Below are 11,238 nucleotides of genomic sequence, written 5' to 3'. Positions count from 1 at the left end.
AGGACAGAGATGTGGGCATGAGAGCAAGGGGGAGCATTGAAATGGCAAGCAACCGGAAGCTCAGGGTCCTGCTTGCGGACTGAGTGGAGGTGTTCCACAAAGCGGTCACCCAGTCTGCGCTTGGTCTCCCCAATGTAGAGGAGACCACATTGTGAGCAGCGAATACAGTATACTACATTGAAAGAAGTACAAGTAAATCGCTGCTTCACCTGAAAGGAGTGTTTGGGGCCTGGGATAGTGAGGAGAGAGGAGGTAAATGGTCAGGTATTACACCTCCTGCGATTGCAGGGGAAGGTGCCATGGGAAGGGGACGAGGTGGTGGGGGTAATGGAGGAGTGGACCAGGGTGTCGCAGAGGGAACGATCCCTTCGGAATGCTGACAGGGGAAGGGAGGGGAAGATGCGACTGGTAGTGGCATCACGCTGGAGGTGGCGGAAATGGTGGAGGATGATCCTTTGGATACGGAGGCTGATGGGATGGAAAGTGAGGACAAGGGGAACCCTGTCACGGTTCTGGGAGGGAGGGTGAGGGTAGAGGTGCGGGAAATGGGCCGGACACAGTTGAGGGCCCTGTCAACAACAGTGGGGGGGAATCCTTGGTTGAGGAAAAAGGAGGTCATCTCAGAAGCACCCAAACTCCCCAACACCCTGGAATATACTTACCAACAAACCTCCCGAAATCCCATCCTCCCAAGAAATTCCTAAACCAACAACTCTCCCAACATTCCCAACAACTCCCCCAGCAAACTTGTCCATCTCCTAACATCCCTCCCATTCCCCATCTGATAGAGGTGTTCAAACTTAGAAGTTTTGATAAAGTGAATACAGAAAAACTTTTCATTAGTAGTTGAGTCGATCAGAGAAGCCATTCATTGAAGATCAAGACCAAGAGAACCAAGGACAGGTTAGGAAGAATATATGCAGAGAGTTGTTAGGACATGGAATGCCTGACCAGAGTCTGTGGTAAGAGCAGAATCCATTCTAACCTCTAAAAGGGGAAAAAAATGTCCTCGGCCCAATCATCTGAGCTGCTTTATCGATGACCTTTCCTTAATCATAAGGTCAAGTAGGAATGTTCACTGATGATTGCACAACCTTCAGTTTCATTTGCAACTCCTCAGATACTGAAGCAGTCCATGCCCACATGCTGCAAGACCTGGACAACATTCAGGCTGTTAAGTGGCAAGTAACATTTGTGCCACATAAATGCTAGGCAATGACATCTCCAACAAGACAGAATCTAATCACCTCCCCTTGACATTAGCGGCATTACCATCATCAAATCCCCTATCATCAGCATCTTGGGGGTCAGCATTGACCAGAAACTTTACTGGGTCAGCCATGTAAATACTGTGGCTAGAAGAGCAGATCAGAGGCTGGCTGTTCTGCAGTGAGTAACTCATCTGACTCCCCAAAGCCTGTTCATCATCTCCAAGGCACAAGTCAAGAGTTTGATGGAATACTCTCCACTTGCCTGGATGAGTGCACCTCCAACAACACTCAAGAGGCTTGACACCATTCAGGACAAAGCAGCCCACTTGATTGGCACCCATCCACCACTTTAAACATTTACTCCCTCCACCACCGTCGCACAGTGACAGCAGTGTGTGCCATATACCAGATGAACTGCGGCAATTTGCCAAGGGTTCTTCAACAGCACCTTCTAAACCTGCAGACTCTACTACCTAGAAGAACTAGGGCAGCAGACACATGGGAATTCCACCACCTGCACAATCCCCTCCAAGCCACAGACCATCCTGACTTGGAACTCAATATCACTGTTTCTTCTCTGTCACTGGGTCAAAATCTGGAACTCCCGAATAGCACTTTCTGTGTACCTACACCACATGGACCTAAGTGGTTCAAGAAGGCGGTTCACCACCATCTTCTCAAGAGCAATTAGGATGGGCAATAAATGTTGGCCTTGTGATGCCCACATTCCATGAATGAATAAAAAAAATGTAAAAGGCCATAGAGGCAAAGATAAATGTCATTGAATGTAGCAAAAGAGCAGGGGCATGGGACCAAATAGATAGGTTATACGGACAGTTCAGTGTCCATGGTCCATAGCCTTCTCTCCTACTCTGATTTTATGATATAATATGTCACCAAGATGTCATTGTGCAAAGTGACATTGGACAGTGAGAGAGATAATGCCGAGCAAACTATATCCAGGGATCTTTGTGGACTGAAGAAATCATAGAGTCATTTGAAGCATAAAAGGAGGTCATTCGGCCCATTGAGTCCATACCAGTTCTCCACGCAGCAGACCAGTAAGTCCCACTCCCTCACTTGATCCCCATGGCCTGCAAGTTTATTTCCTCAAGTGCCCATCCAATTTCCTTTTGAAATCATTGACATCTCTGCTTCCACCACCCTGGTAGGCAGCAAGTTCCAGGTCATTACCACTCGCTACATTCCCCCTGCATCTCTTGCCCAAAACATTCAATTTGTGTCCCCAAGTCCTTATACCATCAGTTAATGGGAACAGCTTTTCATTGTCTACCTTATCTAAGCATGTCATAATCTTGTAGACCTCTATCAAATTTTTCCTCAATCTCCTTTGCGCCAAGGAGAACAACCTCAGATTTTCCAACCTAACTTTGTCACTAAAATCCTCCATCCTTGGAACCATTCTGGTAAATCTACTCTGGACCCTCTCAAGGACCTGGTAAAGTCTGGTAAATATTTGGAAATGTAATTAGTTTTAGACATATCTATGTTTATAAAGTCGCACTTGTCGAAAATTTGTTTGATGAAAATAAGTGAAGACAATCTTAATTAGAGATCACAAGACAATCAGAGATAATGTTCAGCCCATCTTAATACATTCATTGAGAAAGATCCTACAATCCCCCCATTTCAGCATTTAATTGGTTCTTGAATAATTCCAAGGTCCTCACTTCTATTACTGTATTTGAAAGTTAATTTGAATCAAGTGTTGATTAATCTGTGTGTGAAGAAGTACTTCTTGATATCAGTTTTAAATTTACCTGCTACTAGTTTGAATTTGACCTACTAGTCAGAATTTAATTTAGGGTAATATTACAGATTAACGTTTCCATTTTCCTTAACTATTATATTTTATTTTAAATAGTAAAATTATTGGGTGGGTTGTAACATCACATTTCAAAATACTTTAACATCTAAAAGACTTGCCGGTTGATAGGTAAATTGGCCATTATAAATTGCCCCTAGTATAGGTAGGTGGTAGGGGAATATAGGGACAGGTGAGGATGTGGTAGGAATGTAGGATTAGTATAAATGGGTGGTTAATGGTCGGCACAGACTCGGTGGGCCGAAGGGCCTGTTTCAGTGCTGTATCTCTAAATATAAATCTCCTAGAGCTGACTTTTCTGAAAGATTCCATGGCACCTTTCGAGGAAGAGCAGGAAGGTTCTCCTGATAACCTAGCCAACAGAGCAAGATATACAGTAATATTCCCCAGGGATCGATGATAGGACCACGCTTTTCTTGATCTATGTTAATGACTTAGTCTTGGACGTGCAAGGGACAATTTCAAAATTTGCAGGTGACACAAAACTTGGAAATATAGTGAACTGTGAGGAGGATTATGATAGACTTCGAGAGGACTTAGACAGGCTGGTGGAATGGGTGGACACCTGGCAGATGAATGTTAATGCAGATATGTGCAAAGTGATACATTTTGGTAGGAAGAAGAAGAAGAGGTAAAATAAAGGATACAGTTCTAAAGACTTGCAGGTTGATAGGTTAATTGGCCATTACAAATTGCCCCTAGTATAGGTAGGTGGTAGGGAAATATATAGGGACAGGTGGGGATGTGGTAGGAATATGGGATTAGTGTAGGATTAGTATAAATGGGTGGTTGATGGTCGGCACAGACTCGGTGGGCCGAAGGGCCTGTTTCAGTGCTGTATCTCTAAACTAAACTAAACTAAAACATATTAAAGTGGGTGCAGGAGCAGAGGGACCTGGGGGATATATGTGTACAAATCATTGAAGGTGTCTGGGTGGCTGAGAAAGTAGTTAAACAAAAGCATAAAATGATCCTGGGCTTTATAAATAGAAGCATAGAGTACAAAAGCAAGGAAGTTATGGCGAACCTTTATAAATCAATGGTTTGGCCACAACTGGAATATTGTGTTGAATTCTGGGCACCACAATTTAGGAAGAATGTGAAGGCATTAGAGAGGGTGTAGGAATGATTTACGAGAATGGTTCCAGGGGTGAGGAACTTCAATTACGACAATAGATTGGAGAATTTGGGGCTGTTCTTAGAGAAAAGAAGATTGAGAGGAGATTTCATAGAATCATAGAAAGTTTAAGGCACAGAAAGAGGCCACTTGGCCCATCGTGCCTGTGCCGGCCGAAAAATGATCCACCTATTCTAATCCCACTTTCCAGCATTTGGCCATAGCCCTGCAGATTACGGCACTTGAGGTACATATCCAGACTCCTTTTGAATGAGTTTAGGGTCTCAGCTTCAACTACCCTTTCAGGCAGTGAGTTCGACCATCACCACCCTCTGGGTGAAAAAGAGTTTCCTCATCTCCCCTCTAATTTTTCTACCAATCACTTTAAAACTATGCTAAAGTGAATAGACCCTTCACCTCCACTCTATCCAGGTCCCTCAAAATTTTGTACATTTCAATCAGATCTCCCCTCAGCCTTCTCTGTTCCAAGGAGAACAACCCCAGCCTATCCAATCTTTCCTCATAGCTGCATTTTTCCAGCCCTGGCAACATCTTCGTAAATCTCCTCTGTACCCTCTCGGGTGCAGTTACATCCTTTCTGTAATGAGGTGACCAGAACTGCACACAGTACTCAAGTTGTGGCCTAACCAATGAGTTATACAGTTCCGGCATAACCTCCCTACTCTTGTATTCTATACCTCGGCTAACAAAGGAAAGGATTCCATCTGTCTTCTTAACCACCTTATCGACCTATCCTGCTACCTTCAGGGATCTGAGGACATTCACTCCAAGGTCCCTTACTTCCTCTGCAGTTCTCAATATTTTCCCATTAATCATGTATTCCTTTGCCTTGTTTGACCTCCCCAAATATTTCACCTCACACTTCTCCAAGTTGAATTCCATTTGCCATTTTTTTGCCCATCTGACCAGACCATCAATATCTTCCTGCAGCCTACAGCTATCCTCCTCGCTATCTACCACAAGTCCAAGTTTTGTGTCATCCACAACTGTCTTGATCATGCCCCCTACATTTACGTCCAAATCTTTAATATACACCACAAAAAGCAGGGGACCCAGTACTGAGCCCTGCGGAACGCCACTGGAAACAGCCCTCCAGTCGCTAAAACAACTGTCAACAATTACCCTTTGTTTCCTGCCACTGAGCCAATTTTGTATCCACCTTGCTGCATTTCCCTGGATCCCATGGGATTTTATTTTATAACCAGTCTGCCATGTGGGACCTTGTCAAAAGCCTTGCTAAAATCCATGTAGACCACATTAACTGCACTACCCTCATCGATCTTCCTTTTTACTTCTTCAAGAAATTCCATCAAGTTGGTCAAATAAGATTTTCCCTTAACAAATCCATGCTGACTATCCTTGATTAACCTGTGCCTTTCTAAGTGACAGTTTATCCTGTCTCTCAGAATAGATTCCAATAATTTGCCCACTACTGAGGTTAGACTGACTGGCCTGCAATTATTCGGTCTGTCCTTTGCTCCCTTTTTAAACAGAGGTACAACGTTAGCAATTCTCCAATTCTCCGGCACCACACATGTATCCTGTGAGGACTGGAAAATGATGGTCAGACCCTTTGCTATTTCCTCTCTTGCTTCCTTTAACAGCCTAGGATACATTTCTTCTGGCCCTGGTGATTATCAAGTTGGATCCAATTGCGGATTCCCTCCCCAAACCCCACTTTGGAGAGTAATGTCCATCATGTATGTGTGCAATATCCTTCTCCTGGTCCAAGCTGATGAGGCAGGTGCCCTACCTCCTGTCCTGCACATAGGTGATCGTATCCCTGAGTAGCACGAGGCTATCAGAGATCTTCCTGCTGGGTACAGTACAGGTCTGATCGGGTTGAATCACCAACTCCAGAGCAGACTTGACACTTTGTGTTGCCTGAAGCAACACTGCCTCACGTTGATTTGATAGAAGTGTTAAGAATTAGACAGAATAGTTGAGAGAAACTGTTCTCGTTAGCAGAAGGGTTGCGAACCAGGGGACAATGATTTAAAGTGATTACCAAAAGAACCAAATACAACATGATGAAAGAGTTTTTCATGCAGCGAGTGGTTAGGATCTGAAATGCACTGCCTGAGAGTGTGGTGGGGGCAGGTTCAATCGTGGGTTTCAAAAGGGAATTGGATAGTACTTGAAGGGAACAAATTGCAGGGCTATGGGGAAAGGGCAGGGTGTTAGCTGAATTGCTTTTGCAGAGAGCAGACACTAGCTCAATGGGACGAATGGCCTCCTTCTGTGCAGGAGACAGGGAGTAGCCGTGGAAGGGAGTTTCTCAAAATGGAGACGTGTGACCAGTGGTGTTCCACAGGGATCCGTGCTGGGACCACTGTTGTTTGTGATATACATAAATGATTTGGAGGAAAGTATAGGTGGTCTGATTAGCAAGTTTGCAGACGACACTAAGATTGGTGGAGTAGCAGATACTGAAGGGGACTGTCAGAGAATACAGCAGAATATAGATAGATTGGAGAGTTGGGCAGAGAAATGGCAGATGGAGTTCAATCAGGGTAAATGCGAGGTGATGCATTTTGGAAGATCCAATTCAAGAGTGAACTATACAGTAAATGGAAAAGTCCTGGGGAAAATTGATGTACAGAGAGATTTGGGTGTTCAGGTCCATTGTTCCCTGAAGGTGGCAACGCAGGTAAATAGAGTGGTCAAGAAGGCATACGGCATGCTTTCCTTCATCGGATGGGGTATTGAGTACAGGAGTTGGCAGGTCATGTTACAGTTGTATGGGACTTTGGTTTGGCCACATTTGGAGTGCTGCGTGCAGTTCTGGTCGCCACATTACCAAAAGGATGTGGATGCTTTGGAGGAGGTGCGGAGGAGGTTCACCGGGATGTTGCCTTGTATGGAGGGCGCTAGCTGTGGAGAGAGGTTGAGTAGATTGGGATTATTTTCATTAGAAAGGCGGAGGTTGAGGTGTACAAAATCATGAGAGGTATAGACAGGGTGGATAGCAAGAAGCTTTTTCCCAGAGTGGGGGATTCAAATACTAGGGGTCACGAGTTCAAAGTGAGAGGGGAAAAGTTTAGGGGGGATATGCGTGGAAAGTTCTTTACGCAGAGGGTGGTGGGTGCCTGGAACGCGTTGCCAGCGGAGGTGGTAGATGCGAACACGATAGCGTCTTTTAAGATGTATCGAGACAGATACATGAATGGGCAGGAAGCAAAGAGATACAGACCCTTAGAAAATAGGCGACATGTTTAGGTAGAGGATCTGGATCGGCGCAGGCTTGGAGGGCCGAAGGGCCTGTTCCTGTGCTGTAATTTTCTTTGTTCTTTGTTCTGTGCTACAACCATTCTGTGATTCTGTAATATTTAGCCCTTAACCAACATCGCTAAAGCAGATTATCTGGTCGTTGCTAAGGTACTCTTCCAACATACTCCCCCAGCACAACATTATTCTCTGTTGATCAGGATCTGTAGTGAGACCCTGGAAAATGTGGACCATTTTCCATACCTTGGGCATCTCCTCTCAACAAATGATGACATAAACTACTGCCTTCAGTGTGCCAGCTCTGCCTTCGGCCGACTGAGGAAGACAGTATTTGAGGACCAGGACCTCAAACCGGGGACTAAGGTCATGGTGTACTGGGCAGCAGTAATCTCTGTGCTCCTATATGCTTCAGAGACTTGAACAATCTACAGCATGCACCTCAAGGCACTGGAGAAATACCATCAATGCTGTCTCTGAAAAATCCTTCAGATTTGTTGGCAGGATAGGCAATCTAATGTCAGCATCCTTTCCCAAGCCAACATTCCCAATATCTAAAACCAGCTTTGCATGCCATTACACCAGGTTTGCAAAACAACTCCTCTACTCTGAGCTTTGCGTGGCAAAAGACTCCCAGGAGGGCAAAGGAAACGCTTTAGGGACGTTCTCAAAGCATCCCTGAAAAAATCCAACATACCCACTAACTCATGGGAGTCTCTATGCCTCGACCACTCAAAGTGGAGAAGGTGCATTCGGGAAGGTACTGAGCATCCCATGAGATTTCGAAGGGAGCAGATCCAGGCAGTGGAAGGAATGCACAACCCCCCATATCAATGATTTGGACGTGGGGACCAAATATAATATTTCCAAGTTTGCTGATGACACAAAACTAGGTTTGTGAGGAGGATGCAAAGAGGCATCGGGGGGATTTCGACAGGCTAAGTAAGTGGACAAGAACATAGCAGATAGAATATAATGTGAAAAAAATATGAAGTTTGCCACTTTGGTAGGAAAAACAGAAATGCAGAGTATATCTTAAATGATGAGAGATTGGGAAGTGTTGATGTGCAAAGGGATCCGGGTGTCCTTGTTCATAAGCCACTGAAAGCTAACATGCAGATGCAGCAAGTAATTAAGAAGGCAAATGGTATGTTGACCTTTATTGCGAGAGGAATTGAGTACAGGAGTAAGGAAGTCTTGCTGCAATTGTATAGAGCCTTGGTGTGTCCAAAGCTGGGGTATTGTGTATAGTTTTGGTCTCCTTATCTAAGGAAGGATATACTTGCCATAGTGAGAGTGAAACAAAGGTTCACCAGACTGATTCCTGGGATGGCAGGATTGTCCTCATGAGAGATGATGTTACAGCCAGGTGAGGAGGGGCGGGGTCTCAGGCTCCCCTCTTGCACTTCCTCTTATTTGCCTGCAGCAAGATTTATTCCTTTTAACCAGTGGTTGAGCTTAACACCTCTGTGAGTGTTTTACATTTTCCTTTACTGTGATCTTGAAAGAACCAATTGGACAGGTTTTCTTGAGTTTAAACAAGAAAGAGGTAAGTCTATTATATTTAACAATCTATTCCCTTTTTAAAATAATTTTTAAAATGCTACATATTCACACACACATTCACACAAGAATCTCTCTCACACACACACACACACACACAACTAGTCTACAGAGGAAAAAATAGCTTTGGTGGTTGGATTAAAGTCCAGAATAAGTGGAACTTAAGTACACAGTCTGTGAAGTGGATGATCTGGTAGTCCTCCAGTTGAATCTGTATTCTTGAAGTCCTCAGCTGGTCAAAGTGCACTTTTGGTTGGCCTGCTTTGCTCAGGGTTTTCTTGAAGGCAGACTGGTAAGTGGCTCTCTTCCCCTGGTCTCTGGCTGTAGCAGTCTGTAGGCTTGGAGGGTCCACAGTCGCAGACACTTTTCAAACTTGATGTTTTTTACAGAGAGAGAGAAAGACAGGGCAGCACACAATTTTCTCTGCTGCTGCACACCCAGTTACTGCTTGTCTTCTGTGAGTGTATCAAAACTCCCAGTTTTTCAGAGATGGACAGACAGACACGTGATTCTCCCCAATCCCCTTTATTTTTATTGAGGTCCAAAGCCTAAAATCCAAAACTTCTCTTTGGTGGAGTTGTCAGTGTTTATCCCCTGGAAGGACATCTCCACTTATGACTGCCTCAAGATAGCTTTGACTGTCCTGCTAATGAGGATGATCTCAGGATAATTGATCAGTTAGCCAAACCATTGTTCTGGATGGGCTTCTTGTTAGACTTTTGTCTCCAGTTCAATCTCCTGGTATTTTAGATGCAAATTGCAGTGGCCATCTTGGCTACTAGTTTTTTTTAAAGTTAACTGTAGGATTTTTTCCATTAAAAGTCTAATGTAAGTTTCAAATCGATTAATATTTCTAATTTGGCATATGGGGTGATGTCATTGAAGCATACAAAATTCATACAGGGCTCGACAATGTTGATGCAGGAAGGATGTTACCCTTGGCTGGGGGTGGGGGGGGGGCGGGGGGCAGGTCTAGAACCAGGGGACACAGTCTCAGAATAAGAGGTAGGCCATTTAGGACTGAGTTGAGGAGGAACTTCTTCACTCAGAGATTTCCAGATATTAAAGATATCAAGGGATATGAGGATAGAGCGGGAAAATGGCATTGAGGTAGATGATCAGCCATGATCTCGTTGAATGACGGAGCAGGCTCGAGGGATCAAATGGCCTACTCCTGATGAGATTAGATTAGAGATACAGCACTGAAACAGGCCCTTCGGCCCACCGAGTCTGTGCCGAACATCAACCACCCATTTATACTAATCCTACACTAATCCCATATTCCTACCAAACATCCCCACCTGTCCCTATATTTCCCTACCACCTACCTATACTTGTGACAATTTATAATGGCCAATTTACCTATCAACCTGCAAGTCTTTTGGCTTGTGGGAGGAAACCGGAGCACCCGGAGAAAACCCACGCAGACACAGGGAGAACTTGCAAACTCCACACAGGCAGTGCCGGAATCGAACCCGGGTCCCTGGAGTTGTGAGGCTGCGGTGCTAACCACTGCGCCACTGTGCCGCCCTATTTCCTATTTCCTATGTTCCCCCCAAGTAACTCGCCTATCCAACTCTTCAAACGCCACCTGCCCTACATGTGGTGGACTCTGCGGTACGTGCATTGGACTCGTTAGCCATGTTAGAACACACTGAACCGGAGTGAAAGAAAGTCATCTGAGGGACTGCCTAAGAAGAAGATATTGCTGTTTGTGGGACCTTGCTGTGTGCAAAATAACTGCCATGTTTCCTACATTACAACTATACTTCAAAAGTATGAAATTGGTTGTAAAGTGCTTTAGGATGTCCTGAGGTTTTGAAAGGTGGTATGGAAATTCAGGTCTGTTTTTTTCCTATGGGAAAATCAACTGTAAAAGTGTCACCAATAGCTGTATTATCAATTCACCTGTAGTTGGTGCTGTGACATAGGTTTCCAAAGCAACTAATTTCTCTGCTTCCCGAACTAACACTGCATGACCAGCTCCCACTAACTTAACCTCCTTCTTTGAAGTACCTTAGGCAAACCTATTCACTGTTTAGATCTTTTAGACTACAGGCATTTAGAAATGTGTCTGGTTATTCAGAAAATTGTAAAGTTTCACTGCTGTGGAATCTCGCATCCAACCATCTTATGGTTCTAAATAGTGATGGACAGAATTCCTCCATAAATGATTACAAAATTCTGCACTATTAACCATCAGGCAGCTGTTATCAATTTGTGTTGTATCACAATTGTCATGACGGGAATTGGTT

This window comes from Heterodontus francisci, chromosome 1 (assembly GCF_036365525.1).
Source record: "Heterodontus francisci isolate sHetFra1 chromosome 1, sHetFra1.hap1, whole genome shotgun sequence".
Taxonomy (NCBI): Eukaryota; Metazoa; Chordata; class Chondrichthyes; order Heterodontiformes; family Heterodontidae; genus Heterodontus; species Heterodontus francisci.
The sequence above is the reverse complement of the archived record's forward strand: the minus strand, read 5'-3'. Positions refer to the sequence as shown.